Below are 5,634 nucleotides of genomic sequence, written 5' to 3'. Positions count from 1 at the left end.
CCCTTCGTGGTCGCCAATTGAAGTATTCCGGGGTTCCCAAGGCCTACACGCTCCAGAGATTACCCACTTACACACAAGAACTGTTGGCACGGAAACTGTAAAAGGCAAAGAACAAGTTTATTAAGACCCCATGGGGTGGTGGTACACTCAAACAGCACCCTTCGGTAATGCAAGAGGTATCACACCGAACACCGGTGTGACCCCGTTTATATACAATTTTGGGGCAATAAAAGATAGGCGGCACAAGTAAAGACACAGTTTTAAGGACATATATGGTCATGTTTTGGAACACTGCCAGCTCATTGGAGGGTTTCAAACCCACTGGTCAGTTAGCGGCACATTCCTGAAGGTTTACGGGTCAGTGGGAAATGCGCATGTGTGGCTTGACCAGTACTAAAAATAGCCTGTTGCTGGGCAGATGAGAGTGGTCAGTGGAATGGACAAAGGACTAAAGGGCACGTCGGCCACGAGGCCGCCCATGGTCTAAGATGGCCGCTGCAACATTCAAAATGGCGTTTATCGTATATAGCCAAGTTACGAAGGACAACGTATAGGTTCAGCTAATCGCTAATGCGAGCGGGCCAATTACGACAATGCGGCCCCCTTCCCACAAAAAAAATTGAATACGGATACTCCGCTTATTGTCATCGTACCATAAGTGCAGCCTTCCGACCACGCGTTGAATGCTAATTGGCTGTCAAGTGCTTGTCAACATTCGAAACTTGAAACTGTTGGCAGCCATTTTATGCCTCGGTAGAAGGGAGGCTGAAGAAGCGTGTGAAATGTTAGTTGAAAACGTGGAAAGGGGGAGGGTAGACACACCCTGACCCTCTAGTTCTTCTCAGGTGGCTCCACAAGGACCCCCTTGGCCCCAAATACATTTTTTGTGGTAAAATCGCGGGGTGCGCGTATGAGCTGCGCATTCTAGCGATATAAAAAAAAAAGAGACGTGGGCTTTTGCTCGTCTTTGGTAATTTGAATTCTTTCAACTGTTCAGAGGTGATGCAGTAGTGCTGGATTCAGGATCCAACCCTGAGTAAGAAAAAGTAATGATAACACTATTTACCTGCTGAGTAAATTTCCTTTCATAGGCTGACATTGACTGGTGTCTGATGCAAATTCTTCTAAGTGTGCAGTTTTCGAACTTCAAAATATTCACCTTAAGTCATCCGAAGAACGAATTCCGATTTATTCATTTGTTATCAAGAGAGAAACCAGTGATGTATCTTTTTAGCTCAGCACTGACCCTGAAAAGTACTTCCAAGCATACTTCCAAGTAACTTGTATTTCCTTCCATAGGAATCCCATTCCTATAAAAAAATGAAAACATTTAGATTTGCGGGTCAGGCTCTAGAGGATGGGGTCCAGGACCCTATAAAAATAAAAATAAGGGAGGCCACACAATGTAATGTAATTTAAAAAATAAAATATCTAAAAATAAATAGTTTTAAAAAAAAACTAGTAAATCAGTATCAAAAAAATAAATATGAGAATAAATATATTTAAAAATTGTCATTTACAAAACCTTTAAAATTCACTGAAAAAAACATAGGTTTCAGACACGTTATAGTTAGGAATTAGCATTTAAAAAACCTTTGAAATTCACTGAAAAAAACCATAGGTTTCAGACATGTTATAGTTAGGAATTAGCATTTAAAAAACTGCAGAAATTCACTGAAAAAAACCACTGGTGTCAGGGGTGTTATAGTTAGTTGGACATTTCACTCTTACAAAACCATTAACTATAACTCACACAATCCACTGCTGATGATGTCACATATTACAACATCATGACATGGTCAGTGACAACACTGATGACATCACTGATGACATCACTGATGACATCACTGTTGACGTCATCCATGTGACAAACTGATACACCTCATCATACAGTAGCATAACCTTTCAACACTCATTATAAAATATGAAGTACCATATTTGAAACTATTGACACACCAGTACAAGTTTCTAAAAACCCACTCAGTGAATCCTAGATCTACACACACATCTAAACACTTACCTATAGATTCTCTCATTCAAGCTAACAAAGAACAATAGAACACAATTAAATATACTTATACACCTCCATCAACATTACACACCAGCACATATCCTATTCACTTATGCAGACATCCTACTCACATATGCAAATAATTGATCATACTTATATTTACTGAGTTATACACTTACACACACACCACTTTATTTATTCATATAGATAGTAACTAAAACTTAGTGTATTATAAAATCACTATTACAATTATACAGTTATCCATATCTGACACATACAATCACTGAGTCTTATGTATACTTTATATACAACAATTGTCACATACACTGCCTTTTATATTTTTAGTTTGTTGGACATATATCATTGAGAAATATATTTACTCATCACCACACCCATAAAGAGATTCACTCACTCAAACAACTGTTTCTACATAAGTCTTAACCTCATATACCTACTAAATCAACTATTTACACATCTTTCGACAGTCACACATGTCCCACCCAACCACACACACATTCATTCACTATCCCATACAAATACTCACCTAACTAATTAATAACTAATGTAGACTTTCACATACCTAGTAACAACTTATGCAGTAGTTTACACAACAAGAGATAGAGTGAAACAGGTTTTCACAAAGATTAATCACTATCCCATATATTTAGTGAGACACTTTAAATTCGTCACCTAGACACTCAATCACTTTGCTACTAAATCCTCCATTCAGACACTTATACATCCACTCAGTGTACAAGGCAGATTCCTATATATATGCAAAATATGATTTAATTTAAATACTAAACAAAAGTACTGTACACAGACTGGTAGATAAACATTTTGGAAACCGATGTGGTAAAAGAGACAAAGTTACAAAAATGCAGCTAAGGTTGTATGGTATTGATTTTGTTCCACACCAACTATTTTTTATAATCATTGGGGCTCCATTGATGTCGATTAGGTCCTTGCATGATCACTCAATCTCATTCTGTGTCCCCAGTCATAATTGCTAAGAATTCCTCTTGATTTAATTCTCCATCACCATCTTTATGGAATTCTTCTATCATTGCACGTAGCTCTTCATCGGACATGTTTTCACCAAGTTACCTTGCAACACCTAGCAGGTTCCTCAAGCTTCTTTTACCAGAATCGTCATCGTCGAATAATATAAACGCTTTTAGCATTTCTTCTTGCGGATCCCGATCTAATATCCAATCTGTAACAACTTCATTGAAGTCTTCAAAGCTGATTTTGACTTGGGCCTCACAATCATAATCTTTGAGAATCTTTAATATGTCAACTTTCTTGACATCAAATCCTAAGGCTTGCAGAGCACCCTTCAGTTCATGATAATCAATTGCTTTATCCTTATCTGTATCAAATAGTTCAAATGCATCTTTGATTTCCTGCTTTTGTCTCCTCTGTCAGCTCCCTTCTTTTCTTCTGTTTTGTTGTCTGTTTGTAGTTAATTTCTTTGAAACTCCAGGCCTACGTTGCTGGGGGTGATCGAGGACATCACAGCAAGAACAAAACAACCAGGAGATAGGAGACCTTGCCATTAACAGCAATTATTTTATTGTTGATACATCACCAGTCAATCACCATCATTCCCATGCTGACGTCATCCTGGAGACTGAGCACAGTAACTGCTACGAGACAAAATCACCCCTCCCAAGATGGCCGCTGCTTTACACCGATTTCCCTTGAAACCCTACGTGCCACAAAGTTTTGGGTGACGCATTTGTGACATCTGATTCCTATATATATATAATACTTATTTAAATATCAAAGCAAACCACTTTCACTGGATGATGTGATCAGTGATGTCATCAGTGATGTCATTTGAGATGTCATCAGTAATGTCACTGACCATGTCATGAATGATGTAAAATGCGACATCATCAGCAGTGGATTGCGTGTGCGTGAGTTATAGTTAATACAACTAACTATAACAGGGGAATTTCAATGGTTTTGTAAGAGTGAAAAAAACATAGGTTTCAGGCACATTATAGTTAGTTAGACATTTCACTCATACAAAACCATAGAAATTCCGGCGTTACAGTGAGTTCAACTGACTATAACTAGTGCCCCCGCAATGCACTGCTGATGAAATCACATATTACATCATACGTGACATGGTCAGTGACATCACTAATGACATCACTGATGACATCTCAAATGATATCACTGATGACAATCGCGCCGAAGTTGCGACTGTGGTGTATTTTAAAAGTTGAAAAAGTTGAAAAAATTCCTATAGAAAGTTTGAATATGATAATAGAATGAACAGTTTTGCTAATAAACGTATTAAAGATTTACAGAAATGTCTATTTTACTGTATATTGATATATATGTGTTTTGCGGGTTCGCGATGGGTGCATGATGAGTGCGCGCACCCTGCGCAACGTCATATTACCAAAAGGAAAAGAAATCTGATTGGTTGAAATCATTTTTATTATGGAAGAGGGGAGTCCATCTTTCAGATATTTCCCTTTTTTTATCTGAGCAGAGAGAAGACCTGTTTGTTCCTTCTCTTCAGACATTGATCTTCTTTTGTGTGTTTATTTATTTTAAAATAACAATGGATTCCAGCTTAGCTGAAGTGTATGCTCTTGCTGTAGAAGAAGGACAGAGGATGGGGCAGTCAAAGAGACAAAGGAGCAAGAGCATTGTTTGGGGCGTTTTTACGGTGCCAGAAGGGGAGAAGAAAATGAATGCAACAAAGCTTGCTTGCAATATATTGAAGAGAGTACTCTCGAGAGGATCGGACAAGAAATACTCGTGTTGGACGAGCTAAATGAAAAAGCTTATGAAGACTATCTACCCTGTCCACCTCGCGAGAGAAGAGACGAAGAGGCAATTAAACTCGGATGCTCTTCAAGACCCCAGCAGTTCATCTACCTCCGCAGGAACTCCATCAATACCAAGGCCACATATTATGCCTGAGTTCCTAAATGCTTCCATCAGTTGCATTAAGTGAGCCACTGAACTTTGCTTTGGGGAGCAATGTATTGACGTGATTTCAGCTGCCCTTAAAGCGCATAAATTTTAATGTTTAGTTTATAATGCGCTTTTGTTTTTGGCCAGCAGTTCATTTCCTGTTCTTTCTTTTTTTTATGTTCTTATTAAAATGAAAAACACACAAAAAAAGAAAAAAAACGTTTAAAAAATAAAATATTTTTTAAACTGTTCAAAAAAACTAAAACGGTTCTTACAGTACCACATATACTGGGAAAAATTACCTGAATGGTTGTATGAGAGTATGCATACTATGTGGGTGATTATAGGAATGCCAATGTAGTGCATGGTTATTTTATGAATGTTTTAGAAGTGGCAACATGATTACATGAGTTCACAGATAATAGCAGGATCATTATAGGAGTGCATGAGTACTGTGTTTGTGATTAGATGAGTGCAAGTGTAGTGCACAAGTTATTGTAGTAGTGGGTAGTTACTGCCTGAGTCATTGCATGAGTACATGGCTACTAACGGGATGATTAAAGTATTGAAATGAAAGTGCATGGTGAATGTATAAGTGCTTGCATATTTGCACACTGATTGGTTAAGTACATAGTGCATGATGGGTGATTAGATGAGTGCTTGGGAAGTGATGGGGGTATTGA

At 38.0% G+C, this 5,634-nt stretch overlaps 1 pseudogene; it reads right to left on the bottom strand.

Moving 5' to 3' along the window:
- Nucleotides 1-2,953: 2,953 nt before the first annotated feature.
- On the bottom strand, nucleotides 2,954-3,531 carry LOC147683266 (centrin-3 pseudogene; annotated as a pseudogene).
- Nucleotides 3,532-5,634: the final 2,103 nt, after the last annotated feature.

This window comes from Lissotriton vulgaris, chromosome 11 (assembly GCF_964263255.1).
Source record: "Lissotriton vulgaris chromosome 11, aLisVul1.2, whole genome shotgun sequence".
NCBI classification, from domain to species: Eukaryota; Metazoa; Chordata; class Amphibia; order Caudata; family Salamandridae; genus Lissotriton; species Lissotriton vulgaris.
The sequence above is the reverse complement of the archived record's forward strand: the minus strand, read 5'-3'. Positions and strand labels throughout refer to the sequence as shown.